The sequence below is a fragment of the Callospermophilus lateralis genome, chromosome 12, assembly GCF_048772815.1.
Source record: "Callospermophilus lateralis isolate mCalLat2 chromosome 12, mCalLat2.hap1, whole genome shotgun sequence".
Taxonomy (NCBI): Eukaryota; Metazoa; Chordata; class Mammalia; order Rodentia; family Sciuridae; genus Callospermophilus; species Callospermophilus lateralis.
In genome coordinates this window covers 90,969,535-90,986,814 of record NC_135316.1, presented here as the reverse complement: position 1 = coordinate 90,986,814, position 17,280 = coordinate 90,969,535, and positions in this window count along the sequence as shown.

Sequence of the window (17,280 nt, the reverse complement as noted above, 5' to 3'; positions counted from 1 at the left end):
TCTTATGGTGTGTGTTTTACTTTTACATCATAATGACAACAATAAACTTGAATTTGGAACATTGTAGGGTGCTGCAAAGTGAGTAGTGTGCTGGGGAATGGGGTAATCTGACATTTACAACAACCCCTATCAATACCTGTGTACAACTGTGAGGGGAAATGAAGAATTATGATTAAGAAGTGTTTTAGTTATTACCTGCTTGGATTTTAAATTCAGGTTAGGACATTGTTTAAAGATTTATTGAAGAAAAACATAGTTGCTTCTGTGAAAAGAATCATAAGAGATACAAGCAATTAGTATGTACCAATTTCTGATTTAATTTAACTATACTCATTAAATAATTGAAAAAAATAAGGGGGTTGTTCATGTTGTTTTGTTAACAGTAACAATAAAAATATGACATTTTTATATTTCTTTGCTTAATAGATTAATTATATATTTTTTATTTCATGATGCTGAAATTCAAAATATGACTGCAATGAATTCCCTATAATAAAATATTCTTTGGCTACATAAATCATTCTACTACAAATTCTCTTGCATTTAGTACAAAATAGCAAAGCTTTATAATTAATGTATTTTGATAAAAAATAATTATGGCTATAATCCTACAAAATATTATAAAATATTAAAATGTAAATAAAATGTATTATTTTATCCCTACAGGTGATTTAGGGTAGTTATAAAGACTGTTAGCAAAAAACAAGATGCATTTTTCAGTGCTATTTATGAGCAGGATATTTATTTGATTCATTATCCATTGCAGTATCCTGGGATACCGAGGACCTTTGTTCAGTAACATTGCAAGTCTTCATTTTATACAGTTTCTACTCAGACTCTTCTAAGGCTACCCTTGTCTTCCTTGTCAGTGCATTGGCAGAGAAAACAGAGAATACTAAGAATAGAACTTTATGATTTTAGTTCTTGATTAAGTAGGACTATCAAATTTTGTATGTATATAATTTTATATAAATGTGTATATATATACATATATATGATGCATTTTTAAAACATTATTTGTATATACATGCAATGTTCTATTTGCCTTGTAAAACCTTCAAATAGTACATATGTTTTATTTCCAATTAATTTTTTTATAAACTTTCCATCAGATGGAATAGAAGAGAGGGGTGAGAAATTATTTTTTCATATACTGATACTTTCTGATTCAATGACTACTATCTTATAGCATTCAAAATATTAGACATTTCAAAAGTTTATTTTTGGCTGTAAAAACATCAATGACTGCAAGTTTGCACACCAGAAAATTAATTAATTCATAATTAAATGAGTACATTAATGCACAGTCATATTTTTTCTATATGTTGTCTTGTCTCATAGTAGAAGAACAGTGCAATCTAAGCATGTCTCTTAACAAACACTGAAAACATGAAAAGCTGTTTTTCCTAAGATGCTTGTCAAAGAGCTTGAGTGATCACAGAAGTATTATTTTCTAAGTTTTCAATCACATATTAAGTTGATGATCTCATAAGGTCCAGAATTTAAGAAAAAAGAAAGAAAGAAAAGAAAAAGCTATAGAAATTTAGAAAATTTAGAGGAAAAAGAACTTATTGGTATTAAAACTATTTGTAGAATATAAGGCACAAAAATAATAAACAGGTTTTTTTCTCATTTTAAAAGTATCATCAGCTCACAGTTTTATGGTTAGGATATTAAGAGTCCCCAAAAGAGCCCTGTGTCAAGTGCTTGCTCCCCAATATCTAGAGATGGGGCTTTGGGGAAGTGATTGTATCATTGGGGCTCTGACCTCATCCGTGAATTAATCCATTGAAGCACAACTGAAGAAAGACATGCAATGTCTTATTTACTCAGGTAAATGATGAATGGTCTACTGAAAGGTGGTAGAGACTCTAGGCAATTGGGGCATGGTTAGAAAAAGTAGTTAACTGGGGACATGCCCTTGGGGACTATAACTTGTCCTTGGTGCCATCATCTCTTCTTGGATAGCACAAATTGAATAGCTCTCTTCTAATACCCCTTACACCTTGATGTCCCCCCTTATCTCAGGCCCAAAACAATGAAGCTACTTGGCCATGAACTGAAACCATTAGCTACAATGAGCCATTCCTCTTCTAAATTCTTTTTCTCAGATATTTGCTACAGCAATGAAAAGTTGACTAACACACAGATAAATTGAGCCTCTATTTCTGATTTTTTTAATTAGAAATGTATTGCAATTTACTCTAAATTATTTTAAGATGCTGTATAACTGCATATTTCAATTATTTTCTTTCTTAGAAATAAATATATATACATAAATATGTATACACAAAGAAATTACTAGAAACAAATGAATATACTCTGATTTGTACTCTCAAAAAGTCAGTATTAATTATGAATACTTGTTACTGAATTTCTTTCTTTAGCATTATTGAATTCATGAGTTACCTAAAATATATTATAAATTAAATAAATTATACAAATTAAACAATGCATTCCTAGAACATTTTGGTTTATGTGAGACTTACTAACTGGCCATTTCAAAATATTGTAAAATGTTTAACTTCAGCAAATTTTGAAATAAAATAAAATTTAAAATACAAAATCATGCATCAATTATCAAATTGCAAAACCATTTGAAATTATCCCATTTAGTACCATCAAGGGATTAAATTAGATTCAAACTAAGTTCCACTTGATAGGCTGGGGATGAAGCTGAGTAGTAGCATGCTACCTAGAAAGCAGAAAGCCCTGGGTTTGATCCCCAGCATCATACAATAAACAAAACACCACCAGCAACAACAAAAAGATATTCAGTGTGTCTGAACCAAAATATATTCATATTTATTTACGAAAAAACCCAGTACATTTTGGAAAATTTGAATGTTCAAATATAGCACATTTTCTTCTTAAGGAATAAAAGATTGGATGTCACTTTAGGAAAACATGATAATTATTTATAAAAGTAAAAAGAAATGTAGCATTACATCTTTAAACCTGAATAAAGTGAAAGTGTTATTAGTGACAAAATAATATAAAGGAAAAGGCAAATTTTATGAAATTGTGATCTCTAAAATATAGATCAATATATCTACTTAAATATCAATCTGTATGTCTCTATATGTGTGTGTATGCACTGAATTTCTTGCTCATTTAAAGATATCATTTGTTCCAAGAGATCGACATGATTCATTGATGATATGTAAAGGAATTAAAAATACTGGAAGGAAGTTTAGAGATAAATACACATTTTAAATTCTGAAAATAGTGCAGTGCACTACATGGTCTGTTTAACTTAATTAGAGATGTAGAAATTGGGGCAAGAGAATGCTCTTGGAATACAATTTATGCATTGAAAAATTTCCCAAACTTTAGAAGAAAAAAAAATCAACAATTACTTTTAAACACATTAAATAAAATCATAAAACACAATTAAAATATACAAATATATAAATAGGGGCAACAACAAGAAATCTGGAATAGTCCACTTCAAAAGTTGCTTGGAGGTTCAGCAGTCCAGATTCATTTTTATAATCCTATATATATGTACTTAGAAAAACCATTATTTATTGTCAGAAACATAGTTCAGCAACTGTGCCTTTATCCTTTGGAAGGAAGCTAGTTTGACTGCTAGAGCATACAACATCAAATGATAAAACAAGGACAACCTAAGCTCTTCAATAATAAAGCATGTCATTTCTAATGTCACCTACACCCTCCACAGACGCAGATGTCACTGACCCATTAAAAAACAGCTATGCTATAGCACTGGACCAAAGAACAGGAGTCTTTACAAAGTCAGTCAGTGAAGGTCCATGTATCCTCTTATGAGACTTCAGCCTCAGGCATTTTATTTTCATGCTCATTAATTCTGATATGTCACAAATGGAAGAGATATTTTTGAAAGGTTATAATATTCAGGGCTTGCTACTATGATTCATATCCACTTAGAGCCTATTCCATTGAGTGTTTTAAAGTGAGAATAGGGCAGGGAGGGAAACACTCAACCCAGTACGTGAAATATGAAACTTACTTTGCAGACATTCATCCGGAGACTTAACAACTTATGAAATATAGGAGGACCTAGAATAATGATAAGGATCAATTGCCATGAATTATGCAGACATGTCTGATAAACTAAGGCAAAAATAGTTATTAAATTCTTAAATATTTTAAATCCCATTAGACAGTCACTGATACAGAATGCAGACAGTGACCATTTGATATATTTGACAAAGGCTGCGGAAGTTGTTGTCCTTGTACACACCACTAATTTTCCCTCCTGGGTGCTCCATTTTCTCCTACCAGCATCTAGTTACCTCACTGCAGTTCTTCTTGGTTTGTGCAAAGAGTCATTCACATCACTCATAAACTAATCTCCCTCAGTCAGTGAGGGAAAATTGTTCACTTGGTCTAGAGATAGATGATGTTCAGAAGCACATATATTATATCAGTGTTTTCAGTATTCATATCCTTAAAATCCATGGCAAGGAGAGTAAAATTCTCTCACTTGTTCAAAAGTGATTGCATACATTATATAGAATGACATTTCCTGCTACCTTTCTGTGTCAATAGCTTTTCCAAATATGCCATCAATCAGAATAGGGAACAGAGAGAAGTGGGTCAGAAACCAAACTTGTCTTTATATCATATTAGATAATGACACCACAGAAACACGAGATGGAAGGAAAGAATGACTTGTAGGGACTTGCTTCCTAAAAGTTATTTTGATATTTCCAATATCATTTGCAAATGCATCACTGTATTCCAAAAATCCATTTATGCCAGACTAACAGTATCTTTCATATGTAGTCTTTAAATAGACCCCTACTTTTGTAAATTATACATCTATAGATACTTTTACAATTTTCAACCCTATGAGACAAGATTCATTGCAAACAATTAGGAAAAAAACTTAAGTAATGACTCTCATCTTCCAAAGCAACATGTAATCTATAATTATTTGAAAAACTCATATCCATTGTAAAAAAATATTGTAAAACAGAACATTCAGTTAAAACACCCCAAAATAGAAATATTTTTCTAATTTCATTAAATTGTTATCAATCTTGGAATAGGAAATATTTTACTGAAATATATAACAATATTGTTTCCTCTTTTTTGTTTTGATTAAGGTTCTTGACAGAAGGTATAAAATGTGAATGATACATTATTATTGAATTAAAATGTTAACATGCTAAAAAAATGTTTTGACAGCTACTCTGCCCAAGCCTTCCTAAACCAACTGAGAAGTAGTAAATAGTTTTCTAAGAGCAAAAACCATTGTGTCTCAAAATGTTCTTTTTATTCCACATATTCATAAAATACCTTTCAAAAATCTAAATAATTAGTCATAACTACTTCCTTATTGTTTTTGTATTCATAGTTAGCTCAATAACAAAAATCTGTGTCTTTTGGAATTATAAAGCAAACTAAATGATCTTGATGCCAATACAGATATTATGTACATGAATACTAAAAGCAGAAATTACAATTCAAGTCCCACTTCTACCTGTAACTAGATCACTTTTAAGAAATATAATATTTTTATGCCCTAGAATTCTAATCTACATTCTTGAACCTAGCTAGTACCGAGTTTTCCTATTGACTAGATAATTAAATCCAACCTCCTTTGTCTCCTGTAAGGTCTTATTATGCTCTTTCAGTATTACATACCCATTTAATCTCCCTAAGACCAGGTACCAGACAAACTGGAATACTGTATCCTGTTATTCTACCCAGCCAATTATTAAGCTGTTTACCTGTCTGGCGCATTTCTGGCCTAGGAGCCTATAACAAAGGCGCTTACCCAGAGTTGCCCTCTCTGTCTGCTTCATGACTGGGACAGACCCAGATGCTTTACCTCAATCGCCCAGGTAGAGTTCTATTTTCTCCTTAGGAAATTGTGCTAACAAAAATGCAACACTCAGTTACTTTTTTTGATCTTAACCTGGGTTAAACTATTTAACTCAAGATTTGGAAGGTGTGTAGAGTGACATTTCCAGTACAACATTGGATTCACTTTACAAATTTTGTTGACATTAAAAATTAATTCCACCACTTTCTCCTTTACTAGCTGCATTTTATGGCAACAGTATCGCCCTGTTCTTGGAAAAGATCACTCTAAATATTGATCCTTATGCATATATCTATAATAAAAAATTACTACTCATGAACTGTCTTTTGGTAGTACAAAATACTATTATTTCTCAAGAAAATACCATGGATAATGTACACAAATTGATAGTAGATTATTAAAAATGAGCCCAAGGTTTAAGGTAGGCTAACAACAGGGGTCACCATTCTATCACAAGTTAATTAAATCAAAAGATGTCAATTTTGGGTGGTGTCATCCTTCTTGATCTAATTCTCATTATTTCCCACCCAGAGTTGTGGCCCTGCAGATTGGTCAGTTGACCTTCCTGTCCTATGGCTTCTGGTTGGGAATAACTGTGGATCTGAAGATCTATATATGCAAGAAGAATAAGGTCACCTTTTATATTCCCTTGACTGTCTCATTGTGGGTTTGTCTCAAGTGGTGATTTCCCTTGACCTGATGTCACAGCTTCTTTAAAGCACCCTTTTCTTCATACTTTCCATGTCTGTGATCTGATAATTTCTTTCTAAAACTTTGTCCTTCAGAACTAGAATTTGTTAAGAATCCTATTTCTACCATATAGAATATTAATTACTTCTATAGTTTTTGATACTTCCATGCTTTATAAATGGCTCATTATTAATATTTCCAAAATTTTCCCAAAGTGAGTATGCAACTGAGTTTATGTTGAGATCCTGATTGGTATATGTAGGTTTCTTTATGTAATATTAATTAACAGTCCAAGGGATCCATAAAAGACAGCACAAAATATAGTCTTTTCAGAGAACACAATTATTTTCATCTCTTCCATGAAAGGTTCACTTAAGTAAAATGACACATGAATTTAATCTGGATATAACATTTCTATTTTTGCCTCTGAGGATTTCAACCTGAAACCATGGATCAAATCACATCATTAGAGAACAAAATACATGAATCACATTGTTTTAATCTCTAGTGAGTTAATTTCTATAATAGACTGCAGAGTTAAATCTTTACCCAGCCTTAATGGCTATTGTAAGAAAGAACAATATGAAGTTTTAAATTGTGTTTCCTGTTATGATGGTATTGAGTCCACTTTATTCTGTACCTTGTAGCATTCTCTTGTCAGGTTGTTTGGAAGAAAAATGTCTCAGTTCTTTGTTTTGGAAAAAAATCTACATAACCTAAAAAATTTATTGTTTTAATCTTGAGGAATCAAGCATAGTTTAATTGATATTTTACCTAATTTTTTTAGTAATTAAGTGGCTTAGGACATTTTTACAGTTAGTATTTATATATTTGGATTTTAAAATTTTGTAAAATTTAAAATAGAAGTTTGAAAATTTGGAACAATGAGAGAAAAATAATCTTAAATAAAGTGTAAGATGATCCATGAAGGAATTACCATGTGAGTACGCATTTTATTATTTTAAAATTAGGATTATTTGCTAAGTACCACAAAATTTATATGTCAGATGAACAATCACATAGGTCTAAGTATGACCCATTTAAAAATTAATTTCACCACTTTCTAAATTATTTCACCACTTCTAAATTATTTCTAAGTAGCACTACAATCTATTTATTTTCTGTTTTATAAATGTTCTTATTTTTTTTTAAAGAGAGAGAGAGAGAGAGAGAGAGAGAGAGAGAGAGAGAGAGAGAGAGAGAGAATTTTAATATTTATTTTTTAGTTTTCGGCAGACACAACATCTTTGTTTGTATGTGGTGCTGAGGATCGAACCCGGGCCGCACGCATGCCAGGCGAGCGCACTACCGCTTGAGTCACATCCCCAGCCCTAAATGTTTTTATTTTGACATTTTATATAAAGTCATGACTCTCACAATATGTAGTACTCTGTGTTTAGCTTTTCCAAATGACACAAGATTTTCAAGGGTCATTTTGTCATAGCATGTATCAATATTTATTTGTTTGAATATATTCCATTGTATAGCAATATTACATTTTGTTTATTTATGTATCATTGATGCACATGTATATCTTTTCTATTTTTGGCTATTATAAATAATACTTCTATGAATATTCATATATAGGTTTTTTAAATGAGAAGACATTTTTTTTTTATGTCTTTTGGGTATATGTAACTAGGAATAGTAGTTCTGAGCTATACAGTAGCTTCATGTTTAATACTTTGAGGAACTGCTAAACTGCCAAAAATTATCTTTGAAGAGTACTTCTTATCATTTAATTTGAAAATAAAAAGAGAATATAAATAAAATTTATTACATTTGACAGAGAAATCAATAGTGAGGAATTCTTTGGCTCGTTTTTCACTCATGCTGGGAATAGGAAAGGAAATGCCCTCTTCAGTTTTTTCAAATGTGAATGTCTCCTGGAAAAAACCATAGGATACTTGCTGCATGATTTATAAAATTTGGTGCATTCAGAATTAGGTACCTTTCTCTGTAGTGAAAAATGCTGATTGGCAAGTCATGGAGATCACATTCAACAGAAGTCAAGTGGTGAAGGACAAGTACAAACTACAGGCTAGAAACATTCAGAAAGTCAGAGGTCTACATCTGGGTCTTCAATACTGAGGAACACAGAACACACAGAGAATTAGTATTTAGGCATCTGCAAGACAAAGGCCCACAATAACACACCTGTCAATCAAATGACACATTTTTTGATGTCTGTCTTCTTTTCCCCTCTTTTTTCTTCTACAGTTTATTCAACTCTTCATTTTCAAAGGCTGTCAAAGAAAAAAAAAAAAAGGAGAAGGGAAGGATTAGCGAACAGAACTCCTTTTCTTTGTTTTACTTTGTGTCATCTCTTAAACTCAGGATGCTACACAAGCCAGGGGTGTATTTTCTTCTCGTTCTGCTTTACTAAATCCACTCACTCCACCTTACTTCAGCCAACCAATCTTTCCCCCAAACCCCACATTTCTACCTTGGAATCCAGGCCAGTTGTCACACTTAGTTCAACTTAAAACATGTTACTGCTTTCTAAATAATTTTATAATTTTCTGTGGAGTATCCTCTGAGTTTCTGCTTTCCTCACTGTACAATGAAGTAAACTAGATGAAGGAAAGTGATATGGCTCATCATGAGGACCCGCTTCACAACTGTTCATCTAAAATTTAACATAGTGTCTAGGATTAAATTGATGCTTCATATAATTTCTAATCATTAATAATTACATAGTACATTGACCTTGGAATCAGAGACATATGGCCAAGTTTAAATATTCTCTCTTTATTGCTTGATCACCTTTTTTTCTTTTTTCCTTTTTTATTGGAAAGCACTTAACTATCTTTTTTGTAGAATAACTATGTTGGGCAAGAAGGACATTAATTCTTTTTCCATCAACTCTAATTAAAAGATTTATTTTCTAGTGTAAACTTTTTTAAAAGGAAGTAATAATATTTACACTTGATTGAGTTGGAAACACCACCAAGTCAATTACTAAACTTTTGATCAGCTATCAGTGATGTGCATCATTTTAATTTGTTTATTCAATCTTGCATGGAAAAGGGTATTCTGTCTCCCCAGTTGCAAACAACCAAGTGATTCCACACAAATTTTCTAATATTCATGCAGCTAATAGCTTTTCAGAGAGTTTTTAGTACTGTTTTTTTCCTTGATGAAGTAAAAATATGAAATTTAAAAAATTCCATTGCTGATTTTTATCTTCTCATTCAAATATTTCTGGTTGCTCTTCTCCTTTGACACTATTGAATATATCATAATAAAACTGTTGGTTTAAGATGCATCCATGCATGCTTTATCATTGTTTCATAGTAGATAACAATTTTTATGAGTTCATGAATTTTTTAGACATTAATATCCATTTTGTTGTGGTGAGTGGCAGAAATGAAAATGTTGACTGTATTAATATACAAAAAATGTGTAAAACCTTTTCATTGTCATTTAATTCACATGAAATAATATTCATTTTTTATAGTGTATAATTTTTGCAACTGTGTCTTCATTAAAATCTGTTATATATTTAATTTTGGATCTGAATATCAGAAAATATTTTACTTCTAAAAACATAGATTTACAACTGTCATATGATAGCTGTTTATGATAAAACTGATATTCATTTATTTGTCTTCTCAAAAGATAAATAAAGAACTATTTTAGATATGCTAAAAATAGTAGTAAAAGAACAGGAATTCTGTAAGACAAGATTAATTTTTTAATTATTTTCAAACATTCCATACTTGAAATATGTATCTTAATTGTCTTTCTTTTTCAGAAAAAGGAAATCTAGAATCTTCATATATGCTTTGTAAAGAAATGAACGAGAAACTAGTCAATGTGGTAAAAGAGAGAATTGATTCAGACATCTGAGACTGTTGGAGAGAGATCCGGATGACAGAAGGGCTTTTGATTTAAAGGTAAGTCCCCTCCAAAACTTATGTCAAATTTCACTTGCTACCCAAGCAATTCATGGGAGGGAATGCTGTTCTTATAAGGGAAAGTTCAGCCTCTTCTCACCCTTTCTTAATATTCCACCCTAGGACACATAAAGATCCAGCATTTCTCCCATCTGAAAGATGTGCCAAGGCATCATCTTAAAAGAAAAAGAATGCCCTCATTAAAGAGAAAAACTACTGGCATTTTGTAAGAAAGCAGGAATATGTAAATATGACAAAGAGGTAGAATGAATTATCATTGAAAGTGACAAAAGTGTAGGAAGCAGATACCAGAAAGAAAAAAAAATGTTTTTAAATGTTGGCTTGGTATTTCTTTATTTGAACCATAAAATGTACACGGTGGTATTTTTGTGATATAGCTGTAAAAATATTCATGTTTATTTCCCTTAGTGTTCGCGTGTATATGCAACACACACACACAAACACACACACACACACACACACACACACACACCACTTTTTTTCCTCTCCTAAATAATACTGAATTAATACAAAGAAATTTTTTCCATATGTATTTGATTTATTAAAATAGCACTATTTAACATCTTTTTAAAGTTTCCTATGGTTCTATTTTTTAGTGGGTACTTTTATAGTTATCTTTTACCCTGTTGTTCTTGGTTCATTAGTTAATTGAGGTAACAAGGAATTTTCCAGAACCCATTTTTCTTCTTTTGGATTAAACTGAAATTATCCAGGAAAAAAGTTATTTCTCTTCTAGTTCAATATACGTAAAATTTTATTAGTTCTATGCCATGAATTCTTTGAGCCAAATTTTAAACACACACACACACACACACACACATTTCTATAGACATTAATCAAATAAATAATACTCTTAATTTTTTTAGTATAATTTCCTTCTAATATAATATTTTAAAATATATTTTGTAGTTGAAAACAAATTGTGCACTGTCAGAAGCAGAAATAAGCTAGAAAACTAAATCTCTAATATAATCAAATGTCCTTAGTCTGACATTGAAAATATCCACCCACTTTACTGTGCCAAGTATTTGTACCTCTTGTAACATAAATAATGTAACTGACCCTGCATCAATTGGGTGTCAGTGTAGCAGACTTTTCTCAGAATGCTGGTTGCCAGGGTTGCTGTGACATACTCTGCTTTGGCTCTAAAATAAATTCTCTAATCCAATTTTCAAGAAGATGAATAGAAGCCAACATTCCTTGTTGTTTTTGATTCATCAATAGATTGATTGATTTAATATTTATTGGGCACTGTTTTCCACAGTGCAGAACATCAGTTGGGTCCCCAGTAAGATGTAAAAAAGCACAGGAAGACAAATTAACTCTCCAATATTACATTACCAGGCCAATAACACTCACTTCAAAATGTAAATGCAGCTTGTCGGGCAATTGTAATTAATTACAGCATAAATGATATTGTTAGGGTCAAATTTCATGAAATCAAAGGTTTTAGGAGGATATTTGGATGATTAAGACTGGGGAATAACTGCATTTTCCTAATATATTCATAACAGAAAGTACATATTTTTATGTTGATCCACATTTAAAGAAGAAATTAACTAAATTGATAATTATTGGTGATGTTAACTGCTGAATTAGAACTTGAAATACATTTTTAAATAGCTAGTACACAACTGGTACTGTGTCAAGAGAGATTCTCAGCACTTTAATGCATTATAGTATAGTAGGCATAAGCCTGTAGATAATTACTACCTATAACAGTCATTTCATTTTCTTGCATTCCAACAAAAATGTAATCCTTATACAAATTGCATTGCATTCAGTATTCGTGCTGTTATATGGGAATTTATATATAAAATAATATAAGAATTGACTAAAGTATGAAACTAAAAACAGTTGTTAAAAGGTTCTGTGAAGAGCAGACAAAAAAAATAAGTATGATTGTTTTAGAAGGTACAGAAAAATTCTATAGCACATCAGACGTTATTGTTTAAATTCTCCTAGAAAAATATATTCATTGTGATGTGACAGTCACATTAGTAATGTGCATAGTATGAAATTCAAATTTTGAACTACACATTTGTTAACAAAATAGATATACTTTTTATAATTTCCTTTTAAAAATAAATCATGGCTTATGCTTATGCAGGTGTACATTTCTAAACTCTTGTCATTAAGGAAAGTGGAACTTTCTCCACTCACACAGTGTGAGATCTTTGTAAATAGTTGCCTTTTAAAGGCAATCAAGAAACTTGTGTGGTGTCATGGTGTTAATCAGTAATCAACTTCTAAAATAGAGCACTGATTATTTGTTTTATAAAAGAAATTTACGGAAACAGACACATCATTAATAACTTTAACAGTTAAAATAATAATTAGCTGTGTAACACTTGCTGATAGAATGCTAATCACAGATATGAGTCCCCAAATTGTAATTTTTCCAAACCAAGTAGAATTACAGAGGTTTCACAAATTTTCTTTGTCTTTGATAAAGAATGAGACATTTAACTTACCTATTGCAAAGGCTTCTATTTCCAACAACATAACTGCTGTATCTGGCCTCTCACTTATTTTTTCCCCTGCAATGTGAACTGGTTGCTCTTAAAACATTGGAGTCTAGTCTGTAGTCAGGACAGCTTCTGCCATTTGTATGAGGCAGAAACTTCTGGCTGGGCCCTTTCACAAAATCATGAGCAGATAAACATTTTGGTTTAAATCACTAAATTTTAGCTCTTGGTTATTAACAATCAACATAAGACAATTATGTTCACATAGAAAAAAATATAAAACACACCAAAAATATAGGGGATTGAATTCCATATTAGAGAATAGTAAAAATTAAGCTATTAATATACTTCTGTTATTCCTTGACGACTTAATACATTCTTTTTCCTTATAGGAACTGTGCTGTCCGCCAATTGATGAAATTTGAAATCAACATTATCTTTGCCTTACTTTTATTTTCTTGGAAGATGATAAGAATAAGAATAATAAGAAATAAGGTAATAAGAAGATAATAAGAATACTTTTGTAGTATTATGACTGATTATAGGAAAGAGGGAATCTCTCCTGTTGAAATTAATATTACTCAGAGCCATACAATTTGTATATATTAAGGCTGAGATGTGAAGGAAGACTGAGAATTAAGATTTTAAAAAATATAAAATGGATCAAAGTGAACAAGAAAGAAACAGACAACCAATGATGTCTTTTAAAATTTAAGACCCATTCTTGCCTGAAGCAAGAGCTTCCCCTTTGATTTCAGAGATATACAAGCTGCAAAGTAACATTTTATTAAAATAGTTTAAACTTCTTTTATTTCTGAAACCTAAAGTCCTGATTAACTAAACTATATGAAGCACTATGTGATCTGTGAAGTGGAAAGGAATCATAACAGAGATGTTGCCTACCATGAATCTACCTACTACTTTCCTACTTTTAGTTGTGATTGTCAGATATTACAGAGACCCAAAGCTGACTAATACACATTGGAGAAGAATGTTTGACTATCTTTCTCTGAGAATTGCAGTTACACATGTCCTCACTAATATTCTTAATATAATATCCATTAAATTTTATAACCATACATGTTATTCAATAGCATAGTTATCAAATAGTCTCTGTGAAGCCTTTGTTATTTTCTCCCTAACCAGGCTGGACTGCACTGTTCCTCATCCTCTCTGTGCCCATATATATTTCTTTACCTCTGCCATGAGAGTTGTGCTCATAATGCCCACTTATTTCTTTAGGTTCACATATATGTTGCATCTTATTTATATTGCCATGTATATAGGATTAAACACACATAGTCAAAAGCAACTTAACCCTCTAATTTCCATGCTTCCTTATGGTCCCTAGTTTCAGCAATTCAGGTAAGTCTGTTTTTCAATGCAGTTATTCTCGATCTCAATTTTAGAGTTATTTGCTTCTCTTTTTCACTTACCTATATCTAATTAGTTACAAATTTTGTTGTTTTTATTTTAAGATTCTAAGTCCCTTTATTTCAAATGCAGTAAGCTTTTTTCTTTCATAATAGAGCATCTGATCCCTAATACACATATCTTATTCCTATATATTCTATAGATTATTCTGAAACATAAAAGGATATTATTTGTCTAGTTCTGACAACAAACTAGCATTTTATTTAGAAAACTACATAATTTATGCAGAAAAGGATTTATACACTCACACACACACATACACACACTTGCTTAAAAGTAGTATAATGTAAACATATATTTTCACTCATCCTTATTTGTTTTCAATTAACTTTCCCAGTAATTTCATTAATAAATGTAGATTCCTATTAAACAAAACCTCTAATTGTTTTAAAATAAAATCTTAATTATATCATAAATCAACTTTCACACTAATTAGCAGCCAACAATAATGATCAATCTTTCTCCAGATAGCTTCACTTTTCATTTATAAACTCTATATTTTTATTTCAAAATAGAAATCTAAAGTATATAAGAAAAATACTTTCTCTGGGAAAAATAACAAAATTATTCGATGAAATGTTTATTAAATATTATAAAAATGATGACTGTTCCTTGTTTTCCATTATATAATGAAGAACAAATTATAGAATAAAACATACATCTAAGTGCTTCCTGATTGCCTCCAGTTAACCTGAATAAAGAGTATTAAATCTATGTCAGTGTTAATTGAAAGATTTAATGACTTCCATTCCTTCCAATATCTGAAATCTTCAAGAGAAATGATTAATTTTAAACGTATATTAAAAATGTTTAAATTGCACCATCTTACTTTTTAGTTTGTTCTTAAAATAAATAAATGTTATGTTTGAAGCAAATTGCTTAAAGTAACAATCTCAGTAATATATAATTCAACTGATAATTTATTAAGATCAAAAGTTTTATAGTTAAAAATCATAAAACTTTTTCTTTATTTTTGAGTAGATTGATTTTAGCTTTTATTTAAAATATATATGAATACGCATGCTAATTACAAGGTTAATATATTGTGCATATTTTTATTTGTGTTTCTGCACTAAAGTTATTTGATAAATCATTTTTTTCATACCAGGGATTGAACTCAGGGGTGCTTAACCACTGAGCCACATTCCTAGTCCTTTTTTTAAATATTTTATTAGAGACAGGATCTTGCTAATTTGCTGAGGCTGGGTTTGAACTCATGATTCTCCTGCCTCAGCCTCCAGAGTTGCTGGGATTAAAGGCCTTTGCCACCACATCCGGTTGGTGAATCTTATTTTAATGAAATCAGATTTTATTTCATAGATTGAAGAGTGAATTGGTTTTGTGTAACTTGTAGGAGAACTTCTGTATATCTCCAACTTTGATCATGGTTTAATTCAGTTCAAACTAAGTAATAAGAGAGGAAAATTTTATTTGTGAACAGCTGGTCTTTAAGGCAAACATTAAGAAGAAATTGTTCCTCCTCTGCTATTTAAAAGTTACTAAGATTTGTATTGTTAAAGAAAACCTCTAATGCATAAGGTTTATGTTCTTAAATTTATTGCATGCATCTTCAAATGCTAATGCATTTTTACTTTAAATTTTTTTTTAATGTGGAGTAACACCAACATTTTTTTTATCTACTTCTGGTTCACAAACTTCAAAGTATCTAGTTCTCAGAAAAGTCTGAAGTGTTTTATGTTTTTTAATTTTCAAACTTGCTAACTTTTTACAGTAGACCTTTTTTAAAAGTTTCTATTTTATTTCTTTGTGTTTAGCTAAAACTATTATCTACTGATGTCATAGTTACTAGAACTCTTTGAACTAAATCTGTTTTTCTCTTTCCCATCTCTGTACTCTAAATTCACTTGATTAGAGTTACTGGCCTCTTAAAAAAATTCTTTTTGAAAAATTTCCACATGCGTAGGGCAGTTCCTTTGGGGTTTTGTTTAATCCAAAATATATCTGATAAAAGCAAATTCAGAGGTAATACTCAAAATATTTATCATAGCTATCACAATATTAAGTGAATATGAGCAATAATCTTTTCATCCCCTTTAATGAAGTCACACAAGTCTTGGCAGTGCATACTCTGATGCAGATTGGCACCATCTTGGTGACATTGTACATAAGTATATGTGTTAGATTAAAAAAAAGAAGCACTTCTTATTATCTTCTCTCTTCCCAATCTGCCCCATGTTTCTCAAACTACTATGTCCATGAAATTCTCCTAACTTAGTATGCCTCAATACTGCCCTATTATATTTGCAGTGTCACCCAGAAGTATTCTTAGACAAGATGGATTGTGTCTCTCAAGTTTGCATTTCTCTTGTGACATTCTGCCAGTCCATCAGTGTGCAATAGTAACTTTCCCCTTGATAAATTTGTATGGAATAATTCCTATATATTTTACAACTATTCATCTTTACTGTAACTGCCTATAATTCAAACCTTTCTATTTATACTTTTTATAAAGTATGTACATAAAATTCTGATGTATCTGTATATATCAGAATGGCATAACATTATTCACTTCAGAGAAGACACAAAACACTTCAGTGTGTCCAAAGTATCTATATAAATAATTGAATAAACCACAATAAAGAAAGAAGAATAAGTAATGAGAATGATGTTTCACAAAAGAAAAAAATACCATTTTTCTTCAAAACATACAACCATTTTTTTTTACTTGAAATGTTTTTGCACAATTTGTGCTCTTCCTTACAATGCGACTTACTAGACCCAAACTTTGTTGGGTCTCTCCTACATGACTTCAGAACTTTATGTAGAATGATTTACAGCTGCATTGCTTTAATCAGTGCTTTGGTGCAGATGTTTCCCAAATTTATATTTGTGATTTTGCACTCCAAATCTAACTGGGAACATGACCAGAGATTTTTAACTGAGTAGTTTTGTAGTATCAAATCTTGCTTTGTATTCTCATCAGGAGAAT